Source organism: Triturus cristatus, chromosome 3_2 (assembly GCF_964204655.1).
Source record: "Triturus cristatus chromosome 3_2, aTriCri1.1, whole genome shotgun sequence".
NCBI classification, from domain to species: domain Eukaryota; kingdom Metazoa; phylum Chordata; class Amphibia; order Caudata; family Salamandridae; genus Triturus; species Triturus cristatus.
Genome location: NC_140584.1, coordinates 584,986,505 through 584,999,832, shown reverse-complemented (window position 1 = coordinate 584,999,832; position 13,328 = coordinate 584,986,505). Strand labels below are relative to the sequence as shown.

General features: G+C 45.0%; 1 protein-coding gene across 2 annotated transcripts in view; it reads left to right on the top strand.

The window, feature by feature from the left end:
* The window catches only part of S100PBP (S100P binding protein), a 572,513-nt gene that overhangs the window by 392,400 nt on the left and 166,785 nt on the right, over positions 1–13,328 (top strand). The window lies entirely within an intron of this gene.

Sequence of the window (13,328 nt, the reverse complement as noted above, 5' to 3'; positions counted from 1 at the left end):
CAGGGTTCGAGCCTTGGGGTCGCGTCCACATCCTGTGATTCTGGGCAAATCACTTATTCTCCCCGTGCCTGAATATATACTGTAAATACGGTGCTCATGTACAGCGCTCCAATACCTTCGGGTCGAGTCCATGCTATATAAAAGATGCAAAAAAAACAAGAACCGCATTTCAGTGCCTGTGTTGGTAGACCAGTATTTTACTTTTCCAAAACTATTTTTTTCTAGCTTAATCCTCATTTTCATATGTCACACAGTTCAAAATGTGTCTTCAGGTTACAGTAATTGAAGGCTAGTAGTATCTTTTCTTTGCGGCAATAAAAATCCTTTTTTTGTGCATGGTAGTGTCTTCATTGAGAGTAATAAACAGAATAACTCCCCCACTGCATGTAGCACTTTATTTCCACAAGGGGAGGAGAGGGTGAAGTATCCATCTTATCCAGTTTAAAGAAGCACCCTCCCAGCCCATTTAAGACTTTTGGGTTCCGGAGTAGCACGCAACTCGCCAAAACAAACTTTGACGCATCGTTAGGGGTAGTAAGTGCTATATAAATAAAATTACAATGCAATATAGTACATTTTCCACTCTTAAGGGCCACTTAAACGCAATGAATCGCACCGAAAACTATTCCAGCACATATAACTAACTCACTTGCTGTCTGACAAATCTAAACAAGCATTTGCAATGCAATAGGTCTCGCATTTATCCGTGTTGGAGCTATTGGCATTGCAAATTACATTGTTTTTTATCTGTGTGTTTCGGTTTGGAGTATACTGGATGTATGAACAGAAACACAGCTGCAGCACTGCCTAGAGAACTTAGAATGTGGAATTACCGACGGGACCAGAGAAGCAGCTAGCAGCAATTCTTATAGGACTAAGAATGAAGATTTACCACTGGGACTAGAGACACAGCTGCAGCACTGCCTAGAGGATTTAGAATGGGGGAGTTACTGACGACCTTAGAATGAGGATTTACCAACGGGAGTAGAGAAGCATGTAGCAGCACTGCCTAGAGGACTAAGAATTATGAATTACCATAGGAACAGAGACAGTTGCAGCACTGCTTAGAGGACTTAAAATGTGGGAATTTCTGACTGGACCAGAGTAGCAGCACTGTCTGGAAAATGTAGACGGAGGAATTACCGACGGGACCAGAATAGCAGTTAGCAGCACTGTCTACAGGACTTAGAATGAGGAATTACCACTGTGACCAGAGAAGCAGTTTGCAGCACTACCTAGAGGATTAAGAATGATGAATTACCGACGGGACCAGCGAAGCAGCTACACCTAATGAAGAACAGAAAAGCTCACCCTGACACCAGAAATCCAGCTGTCAATACATGCACCACTGGTAGATAGGGGAAAAACACCGAAACAAAGTATCAGAGGCACAGAGAAGCAGGCCCAGTGTTTATATTTCACTTTTTCATGAGAAGCCATCTGTGATCTCTGCCGAGATTAGGAAACTTGTCTTAGCTCATAGCAAACACCCTCTGTTTACATGCAGCTGGTCCAGGGCTGGGGCCTCCACTACAGCTGGGGGAGAGAAGGCTGTGATGTTGAGCATGGGGAGGGAGAGAAGAGGAGAGCGAACGAAACAGGTGTGGGGGGCAACAGGCAGGAGCAAGAAGAGGGGGCAGGGAGATAAGAGGCAGGTATGCTGAGTGAACTGGCAGGAGGTAGATGTAACAGCCGGGGGGAGAGAGGCTGCAGGAAACATGGGCCTGACAAGAGAAGGCGAGGTGACAGCAAGGGCCCATGAGGAGGAGAGATGCAACAGTCTGGAGGGAGAGAGGCTGCAGGAAACACATGACTGCGGCACCACTGTTTTACCAGGAAGTAAAAGCAAAGATTCTCAACATGCCGTTTGATGGAAAGAACCTCTTCGGGAAGCCAGTCCGTCAGTCAGAATAACTTTATTTCGCCAACACAATGTAGGCATAAAAAGTATACTACATTTAAAAAGAAACGTTTCACAGCATTACAATAAGGTTAAAATGTATGAGAGATAAAAAAATTATTGCATTAAAATACAAATTCATAATTATTTACACAATACAGTAAAATCATTTCATTGTTCGGCATATAATTTTAGCAGATTGTACGTCTTTTTTTTAATGAAGATAATAAAAAGGACGCCAAAGAAAAACAGATAAAAGGGTCAGGTAGTAATTGCAGGTAATAAAGGGCTACACGACACTGTTTGCATTTCATTTTACGCATAATGGGGATAATAAATTGTTTCTTTTCATCACAATAAAATTTACAGAAGAACAATAAGTGTATATCATTCTGTACAGATCGCTCATCACAGGAACGAAATGGGAGGTCAGAAGCACAATAGACGTTGCGGGGAGAACCCAACATAAGAGGACTATAATTTAAACAAAATCTCACCAGGATGTACCTGTGTTGTAAGTTAGTGACAAAGGATAGATATATTGTATTTATGTCCATTTGCGTTATACTAGGGGAAGCCAAGTATGTTTTTACTGTCGACAGATTGATATTTTAGTCTCCCTTCTTATCTGCCGATTAGAAAGCAATTGCAAGTCATTTTTAGAAATAGAACAATTAGGAGGATCCAAGAAAAGGCGATGTAGCACAACTGCTTTCAATGTGGATTCAACATAAGTTAACCAAGTGATGTTACCTACCCCATCTAATTTCAGAACTTCATTTATAATGTCTCTTGTTAAAGCAAAGGTTTCCTTTCGCCATACTCAGTGCCACATTAGAATCGGCGCCATTGCAATTTTATCGGTAATGTAAGGTGCTCTCAATTCCATGTGGCACTTATAGTTGGCACATGACTTTGGTAAAGAAAGGACCCTTTTTAAAACGGTTATCTTCAATAGTCTGCAGTTTTGCACAATCTCTCGTTCCCCCAAACAGCTGCTCCATAGGTGGCAGCAGATAGTCTTAGCTTGATACACTTTTTTTATTAAATCTATTGGTTTTAAGTCAGTTTTTTAAATAAATTTAGTTAGTGCCCCAATATTCTTTTCCATCTGGAACCCTCTATTAGCAATCATCTTTTACCAATTAGTTTGGGAGTCAAACATAATCCCTAGATAGTTAAAAGAATCGACCACTCCCAATTTTCCCCCTTCAGTAGTAATTTGCGGATGATTTCGCTGTTTAGTGCCTACTACTAGAAAAAGAGACTTTAAATAATTAACTTTCATATCTAGATTATTCATAAACTGCGTGTATTCCAGGAATAGACAACTCAGTGCAATACTAATATGAGCTAAAAGCACTCCGTCGTCCGCATATAATAGAATTGGCACCTGTGCTGAATTAATATAAGGGACATCCGGTGTGGAACCTAACAGTGCAGATTCTACACCGTTGGTGTAGAGTGCGAATAAGAAGGGGGCAAGAACACACCCCTGCCTCACACCTCTTGCAATTTTAAAAGACCTGGTGCACTCACCATCCCTTCCATAGCGAACACAGGCTGAAGCATCTAAGATACAGGTCGCGGATTATATTAATAATATTCAGGTCAATTCCCATTGCCTCCATGATCTGCCACAGCCTAGGCTGTGCCACGCAGTCAAAGGCTGCAGACAGATCCATGAAGGCTAAATGGAGATGACCTTTTTTTGCAGCTGTGTATTTTGCTATAATTGGGCTCAGACACTGATCCACAGTGCCTTTCCCTTTTCTAAAGCCGAACTGGCATGGAATGATAATATTTTTTTCTAAGACCCAATCCTTTAGTCTGTTTTAAAATCAATCAACCCATTAACTTTGCAGTAGAATCTATCAGAGAGATAGGTCTATAGTTTTTCGCAATTGACCTATCCCCCTTTTTGTATATTGGGACGATTACAGTTGTCTTCCACGATGGCGGTGCACTGTTTGGGTAATTTTATTTAAAAAAATTGTTAAAAGTGGAGCCCAAAGATCTTGATTATCTAAGAACAAGTCAATAGGGACTCCGTCTGGTCGCAGAGCCTTTGCCCGTTTGCATAGGTTTATAGCCTGCTTAGTTTCAGCAAGTGTAAAACTAGCAGCAACCTCAAATCTTTCTAAAATTTGGGGAGTTGATTGTAGAGTTGTCATGTCGCCCGCTCCGAAAATACCTTCAATGTGGGTCACCCATTCTTCCTGGTCAATGTTGGTATCTGTGGTCATAGCCTGCTCATCTTTTAAGAATGGAGCGTTAATCAAAGACCAAAATCCTTGCAAGCTTTTTAATATTGCAGCCTTCTGCAGGTTTTCCCACCATTCTTCCTTTAAGGTCTTAAGTCTGGAGATTCTTGCTTTTTTATAGGCTTTGCGCAAACATTTGACTGTTATATTTCGAGGTTTGGCCTTCATGGCTATATGTAGACTCTTTAGTGTTTTTATCACAGTCGTCATCAAACCAACTATATTTTTTTCGCCGGCCATTACGGATAACACAGGTTATTTTTTAACATCAGATAAAATTAACTCAAAATCCGAAATCATGGTGTAATGTAAAACTGAATCTAAACAGAGCATTATCTCCCCAGGACGGTTAGACAGTAAGTTGGCCAAAAATCTCCCAGTGTCTACTTTTTCCCACTTTAGAATAATCCAATTTTCTCTTGCAATTACGGGCTTTATAGGGAGTTTAAAGGCACAATCAACTTTCTTTACGGATGGCATAAAAAAGGTTATTGCAGCGTGATCACTGAACGGGTAAAACACAATTTCAAAATGAGAAATAAGGCCTTTTATAGAGTCAGAGACCAACACATAGTCAAGGGTAGAAGAAGAAAAATGGTTTAAAATTCTAACTGACCAGTTAAATTTTCGGAAATGTTTAAAAATACAAGGTTATTTATTGTTAGTAATCTATTTAGGGTGTTACCATACTCCGTGTGACAGAAATCAAGGACACTCTGTATTCCACAAGCTAACACGTTAATCTTATCACATGGGTGAATGTTGAAATCCCCAAGCCAAATTATATTGCAAGGTTTGGTGCATTTTTCTTGTAAGTCATTGATCTCTTTATCCAGAGGGGCCAACACCTCTGCTTGATTACTTCCAAAGTTATTATTATAAAAGTTCATAAGAAGCCAACAGTAATCCACACAGCCCTTTTGTGCGCCTCCTGACGCGAGAACAGGACGTGGCCGGCCCTCCTGCCGCGGGTAGTGCTGGGGTTAGTAGGCGCTCGGTCCCCTGGTGCAGAGCCGACGTCCTGTGCGGCGGCCCTTTTGTGCGTCTCCTGGTGCGAGAACAGGTCGTGGGCAGCCCTCCTGCCGCCGGTAGTGCTGGGGCTAGTACGCGCTTGGTCCCCTGGTGCAGAGCTGTCATCTGGTAGGCCCAAGGCTGAGATGTTGTGGGCACGGTGCGGGGGTCTTTGGTTCCAGAATCTCACATGGAAGTGTGCAGTAGGGGGGTGCAGCAGGACAGTCATCAGATGAAGAAACCCTCAGCGCACACCGGGCAGAAATACTTTAAGGCAATGGAGTCAGGGAAGGGTTTGAAACATGCACCGGGAAGCATATTGATGAGGCGCTGCAGTCTGTTGAGGCTAATACTGACACCGCTAGTCACCTTGCAACAGGGACGTTTTCTGCCTTTTTGTGGCATGGAAGGAGACAATTTGTTACCGGGCTTCAATTTCAACAGAGGTTTTAGACCTACTCCCAATAGGGCTCTCGATCTCAATATTCTGCCCAGTCCTACTGATCCACAACATTCACCTATTCCCGGCAGAAGGTGTGGTGCCAGCCTTCGGCAGGGTAAAAGGCGCAAGACGCCTCTAGGTAGCAATAATGGGAAACCAGCCTCTGTCACCGTGGTCCCACTTAGATGCCACAGTCTTTCTTCAAAGTCCTTGAAGCGTTGGAAACTCATCTCTTCCAACAGATGTGTGTTAGACATAATCCAGAACGGTCGCATCCTGGAATTTGTTCCAAAGCCGCCCAATCGACCTCCTTCCAGATCATCACATGGTAATCTACCCATACTGAAAATAGAGATTCGCTCTCTTATATCAAGAACGCAATAGAGGAAGTACCATTCCATCAACACAACCAAGGATTCTATTCCAGCTTCTTCCTCATCAAGAAGGCAGGGAAATGGAGGCAGGTGATGGATCTGAGGCTTTTGGAACAAGTTCATCAAGAACCAGTCCTTCAAAATGCTTTCCCTTTGGGATATTCTGCAACTAGTGGACACAGGAGACTCTGTCCTTCATAGATCTATTGCACGCTTAGTTCCATATTCCTGCACATCCAAAGCACTGACGATTTCTCAGGTTCAAGGTGGCAGGGTGCCATTAAAAATTTATGGTACTCCCTTTCGGATTTAAGTTGGCTCCCAGAGTATTGACTAAGTGCATGGCACTGGTGGCGACCTCTGACATTCAGGTCACCAGATGTTCCCGTACCTGGACTGATAAAGGTCCCACTTTTCGTTTAGCAAAGGAGTCTACATCAGTGCGTTTTCAACTTTTCCAAAGTTTGGGCCTCTAACTCAACAAGGAAAAATCCGCTCTTTCCTTCTAGATCGGCAGTGTTCCTGGGAGTGATGCTGGACACAAAGTTGTCTGTCAAAGGCATTTTCCACAGAGGAAAGAATTTCTGGCCTACAAACACTGATCAAGTGCCTGTCTGCAAACAAGTTCACTTCTGTGAGGACGTACAAATCCATGTTGGGGATGTGATCCTGCATTTCATGGATTCTGAATTGCCGTCTGTGGTTGAGGGCTCTGCAAGAACAACTCTACGCTCAGTGGGCGTAATTTTGATGGTCCTTTGAGGACAGGAGTTCAATCACCCCAAAAATGAGCCTGGCAATGTCCTGATGGGCGATCAGGAAAAATGTCTCACAGGGTCTCTATCCTTCCAGTAATACCTCAAGCTGTCATGACTACGGACGCCTGTCTCAAAGGATGGGGTGCTCACCTGCAGAAACTAGAGGTTTACAGGAAATGGTCCATTCAAGAAAAATGTAATCACATACTGGAACTAAAGGCAGTATTTCTTGGTCTTCAAGCTTTTCTTTCCAGACTCAGTCACTCTTAAGTGCTGGTGAGAGCCGACAACACCACCACCACCATGTTTTATCTTGCAAAACAAGGGGGCACAAGGTTGCAGGTTCTCTCCGTCCAAGTGCAACAAATTTGGGAATGGCATTTAGTCAACATTGCACTGAAGATAGAGCACGTTCCAGGAGTGCAGAACCATTGGGCGGATTCTTTCAGCAGAATAAGCAAACAATGCCAGGATTGGGAACTCAACCATAGTCCGTTGGAGAGCGTTTGTCAGTCTTTGTGTTATCCAAACCTATATCTGTTTGCCACTTCTTTCAACAAGAAGTGCAAGTAGTTCGCCAGCAGACCTCCTCAACCGGGATGTGGGGGGGGGGGGGGGGGGAACGCCTTCCGCTTCTCCTTGAACAGAATGTTCGCATATGCATTTCCCCCATTTCCACTCATTCCAACGGTCTTGCAAAAACTCATAACGGAGCATTGCCGCCTTATTCTCATGGCTCCAGCGTGGGCGAGACAATATTTGTTTACCGAGCTGCTTCGCCTCTCAGATTGCTTGCACGTTACATTTCAACCAATGGAGGATCTCCTCTCAATGGACCTGGGACAAGTTGTTCACCCGCAGATTCAAACTCTCAATTTGTCAGCCTGTTTTCTCACTGCGCTGAATTTGGAGATCTAGGACTCTATACTGAAGTGTGTGTTCAGTTCTGCATAATGCTCGAGCTCCTTCCACAAAGAAATGCTACTCTGCAAAATGGAGAAGATTTTGCTCATGGTGTACATCTGTCTTACCACCTTTCTCATCTACAACTCAGCAGATTCTTCCCTGTTTGCTACATCTAGACAAATCGGGTCTTGCGCATGCTTCCATTAAACTTCACCTCGTAGCAATATCTAGATTCAGACTGCATCCAGGAAAGTTCTCTCTCTGATCCAATAGACTGATTAAAAAGTTCATGAAAGGTCTATTCAGGGCTTATCCTCTTGTGAAACCCCGGACGGTTTTTGGCAACTGAACACAGTCTTATCAAAGCGTATGAGCGCTCCTTTCGAGTCCATTTACAAGGCTGAGTTGAAGTCTCTCCCTTGGAAGGTGGCCTTTGTCTTAGCCATGACGTCGGCCAGACGCAGAAGTGAAATCCAGGCTTTCACAACTAAGGAGCCTTACCTGCAAATTCAGGAACACAGTCACCCTATGCACCAGTTCTTTTTCTATTTCAAAAGTGCAGACTGCTTTTCATCTCAACGAGCCTATCATTTTACCCTCCTTTTTTTAAAATCCGTTCTCACCAGCGGAAAGAGTTTTACGTTCCTTGGACGTTCAACGCTGTTGAAAATTCTGTCTACAAAGGACAAGGTATTTCAGAAATTCCAATCATCTTCATTGCCTTGAAAAGGTCAAGCCTTATCAAGAGCTTATATTACTTGCTGGGTCTTGGCAACTATAGCCTTCTGTCACGAAAAGGCAGGACGTCCACTAACGCAGAAAGAGAAGGCTCACTCAACTCTGAAAGTAGCAGTGCCTTCAGCCCTGTTTGCAGGTGTGGCACTTCTGGATATCTGCAGGGCAGTGACATCGGTGAATGCCCACACCTTCACAAGGCACTACTGCCTTGATTCATGGAGTAAAGCTGACATGGTAGTCTGACAAGCTCCGCTGCGACATCTATCTGTATATATATATATATATATATATATATATAGTCTTCTTCCATTAATCTTTAGCTATACATATATTACAAATATTTATTTTTCATAAAGACACATGTCATCAGTGATGTAATATCTGACGTCATCAGCAGAGGATTGCGTTCGCGTGAGTTATAGTTGCCTACAGTAACTATAACGGGGGAATTTCATAGGTTTTTTACGAGTGAAATGTCCAGCTAACTATAACGTGTGAAACCTATGGTTTTTTTAAGTGAATTTGCAAGGTTTTTTAAATTCTAATTCGTAACTATAACGTGTGTGAACCTATGGTTTTTTCAGTGAATTTGTACGGTTTTTTAAATGCTAAGTTATGTATTTATTCATCTTTTTCAGGTTTTTGTCCGTGCGCGCACCGTGAATTTTTTTTTTTAAATCGCGAGGTGCGTGCGCTGTGGGCGCTCGGTGCGCTTCGCGCACCGAGCACCCACGGTTCGCAATGCGTGCAGGGTGAGCGCACCTCGCGATTTTTATTAAAAAAAAATCGTTTTTTCTCCCTTGGGGGTCCTTCTGTGACCCCTTGACCAAGGCTAGGGGGTCAGGAACTGTCCACTCTGCCCCCTTTTCACGTTCTCCACCTTTTTTTTTCACCCCCCCCCCCAGACTGCGAGAGACAAAATGGCGGCCGACACTTCCTGGTTTCGACCGATTCGAATGTTTACCGACATCTAACAACCAATCAGAATTGCGCACGGCAGGGTGCGCGCACGGTGCGCACGTATAGATATTGATATGCTTTTAAATGCTATATTCTCAGATTTACACCAGGCACTTCCTTGACCTTATGGCTACCTCTCTGCCAAATTTCAAGTAATTCTGTTCAGCCGTTCGGGCTGTAGCTGTGTCTAAAGGTCCTTTAGAAAAATGCATGGGGAAAACGCGTTTTGGGACCCCCCTTTTTTCTCGGCCCCCGCTTGACGAATCACCCCGAGACTTTCAGGGTAGGAGCTGAGCGGAGCGCCCCATTAGTTTTGAAAATTTCGCGAGGATTCGTCAACCGGCGCCAAAGTTATTGAAAATAGAATTTTTAGATTTCCTATGGAAACTAGGTTGTAACTATAACTATCTACTGGCGACCGCCAGTAGATTATATATATATATATATATATATATATATATATATATATATATATATTATAAACCACGAGTTGCCCCAATGAGGAGGTCACACACGGAGGAGTATGCACACACAGCTACCAGCAGCAAGAATGTCAGTCAGCCTTCAGTGTCCCATTGCTGTGACTGCCAAACGCGTTTCGAGCATTGTGCTCTTGATCACTGGCTCTGCTCAACAAAATTCGGACAGCAGATTGAGGCGGAAACAACTTTATTTAAATCAAAAAGTCCCGCCCATGTGGGCGTCAGCAAAACATGGCCTTATGGTCTTTGTAGTTGATGCCATTGTTACTGAGGACATAGTTCCATTCCTGTCCGATTGGAAATCGCTGCCCAATTTGAGAAGTTCACAAAATTATCTTACCCCAGTGGGCATGGAGCAAATGAAGAGCTGCTTCCCTTCTTGCCAATATCATCCCGGCAGTTAGGTCCCCTTCGTTCCTGTCAGCGCTCAAAGTTCCTGAACGCCGTGGATCCGCCATTACAGCAGCGGGACCTCCTCGCGGCCAGGCTAGCCGCTAAACATTATAAACCACGAGTTGCCCCAATGAGGAGGTCACACACGGAGGAGTATGCACACACAGCTACCAGCAGCAAGAATGTCAGTCAGCCTTCAGTGTCCCATTGCTGTGACTGCCAAACGCGTTTCGAGCATTGTGCTCTTGATCACTGGCTCTGCTCAACAAAATTCGGACAGCAGATTGAGGCGGAAACAACTTTATTTAAATCAAAAAGTCCCGCCCATGTGGGCGTCAGCAAAACATGGCCTTATGGTCTTTGTAGTTGATGCCATTGTTACTGAGGACATAGTTCCATTCCTGTCCGATTGGAAATCGCTGCCCAATTTGAGAAGTTCACAAAATTATCTTACCCCAGTGGGCATGGAGCAAATGAAGAGCTGCTTCCCTTCTTGCCAATATCATCCCGGCAGTTAGGTCCCCTTCGTTCCTGTCAGCGCTCAAAGTTCCTGAACGCCGTGGATCCGCCATTACAGCAGCGGGACCTCCTCGCGGCCAGGCTAGCCGCTAAACATTATAAACCACGAGTTGCCCCAATGAGGAGGTCACACACGGAGGAGTATGCACACACAGCTACCAGCAGCAAGAATGTCAGTCAGCCTTCAGTGTCCCATTGCTGTGACTGCCAAACGCGTTTCGAGCATTGTGCTCTTGATCACTGGCTCTGCTCAACAAAATTCGGACAGCAGATTGAGGCGGAAACAACTTTATTTAAATCAAAAAGTCCCGCCCATGTGGGCGTCAGCAAAACATGGCCTTATGGTCTTTGTAGTTGATGCCATTGTTACTGAGGACATAGTTCCATTCCTGTCCGATTGGAAATCGCTGCCCAATTTGAGAAGTTCACAAAATTATCTTACCCCAGTGGGCATGGAGCAAATGAAGAGCTGCTTCCCTTCTTGCCAATATCATCCCGGCAGTTAGGTCCCCTTCGTTCCTGTCAGCGCTCAAAGTTCCTGAACGCCGTGGATCCGCCATTACAGCAGCGGGACCTCCTCGCGGCCAGGCTAGCCGCTAAACATTATAAACCACGAGTTGCCCCAATGAGGAGGTCACACACGGAGGAGTATGCACACACAGCTACCAGCAGCAAGAATGTCAGTCAGCCTTCAGTGTCCCATTGCTGTGACTGCCAAACGCGTTTCGAGCATTGTGCTCTTGATCACTGGCTCTGCTCAACAAAATTCGGACAGCAGATTGAGGCGGAAACAACTTTATTTAAATCAAAAAGTCCCGCCCATGTGGGCGTCAGCAAAACATGGCCTTATGGTCTTTGTAGTTGATGCCATTGTTACTGAGGACATAGTTCCATTCCTGTCCGATTGGAAATCGCTGCCCAATTTGAGAAGTTCACAAAATTATCTTACCCCAGTGGGCATGGAGCAAATGAAGAGCTGCTTCCCTTCTTGCCAATATCATCCCGGCAGTTAGGTCCCCTTCGTTCCTGTCAGCGCTCAAAGTTCCTGAACGCCGTGGATCCGCCATTACAGCAGCGGGACCTCCTCGCGGCCAGGCTAGCCGCTAAACATTATAAACCACGAGTTGCCCCAATGAGGAGGTCACACACGGAGGAGTATGCACACACAGCTACCAGCAGCAAGAATGTCAGTCAGCCTTCATTGTCCCATTGCTGTGACTGCCAAACGCGTTTCGAGCATTGTGCTCTTGATCACTGGCTCTGCTCAACAAAATTCGGACAGCAGATTGAGGCGGAAACAACTTTATTTAAATCAAAAAGTCCCGCCCATGTGGGCGTCAGCAAAACATGGCCTTATGGTCTTTGTAGTTGATGCCATTGTTACTGAGGACATAGTTCCATTCCTGTCCGATTGGAAATCGCTGCCCAATTTGAGAAGTTCACAAAATTATCTTACCCCAGTGGGCATGGAGCAAATGAAGAGCTGCTTCCCTTCTTGCCAATATCATCCCGGCAGTTAGGTCCCCTTCGTTCCTGTCAGCGCTCAAAGTTCCTGAACGCCGTGGATCCGCCATTACAGCAGCGGGACCTCCTCGCGGCCAGGCTAGCCGCTAAACATTATAAACCACGAGTTGCCCCAATGAGGAGGTCACACACGGAGGAGTATGCACACACAGCTACCAGCAGCAAGAATGTCAGTCAGCCTTCAGTGTCCCATTGCTGTGACTGCCAAACGCGTTTCGAGCATTGTGCTCTTGATCACTGGCTCTGCTCAACAAAATTCGGACAGCAGATTGAGGCGGAAACAACTTTATTTAAATCAAAAAGTCCCGCCCATGTGGGCGTCAGCAAAACATGGCCTTATGGTCTTTGTAGTTGATGCCATTGTTACTGAGGACATAGTTCCATTCCTGTCCGATTGGAAATCGCTGCCCAATTTGAGAAGTTCACAAAATTATCTTACCCCAGTGGGCATGGAGCAAATGAAGAGCTGCTTCCCTTCTTGCCAATATCATCCCGGCAGTTAGGTCCCCTTCGTTCCTGTCAGCGCTCTAAGTTCCTGAACGCCGTGGATCCGCCATTACAGCAGCGGGACCTCCTCGCGGCCAGGCTAGCCGCTAAACATTATAAACCACGAGTTGCCCCAATGAGGAGGTCACACACGGAGGAGTATGCACACACAGCTACCAGCAGCAAGAATGTCAGTCAGCCTTCAGTGTCCCATTGCTGTGACTGCCAAACGCGTTTCGAGCATTGTGCTCTTGATCACTGGCTCTGCTCAACAAAATTCGGACAGCAGATTGAGGCGGAAACAACTTTATTTAAATCAAAAAGTCCCGCCAATGTGGGCGTCAGCAAAACATGGCCTTATGGTCTTTGTAGTTGATGCCATTGTTACTGAGGACATAGTTCCATTCCTGTCCGATTGGAAATCGCTGCCCAATTTGAGAAGTTCACAAAATTATCTTACCCCAGTGGGCATGGAGCAAATGAAGAGCTGCTTCCCTTCTTGCCAATATCATCCCGGCAGTTAGGTCCCCTTCGTTCCTGTCAGCGCTCAAAGTTCCTGAACGCCGTGGAT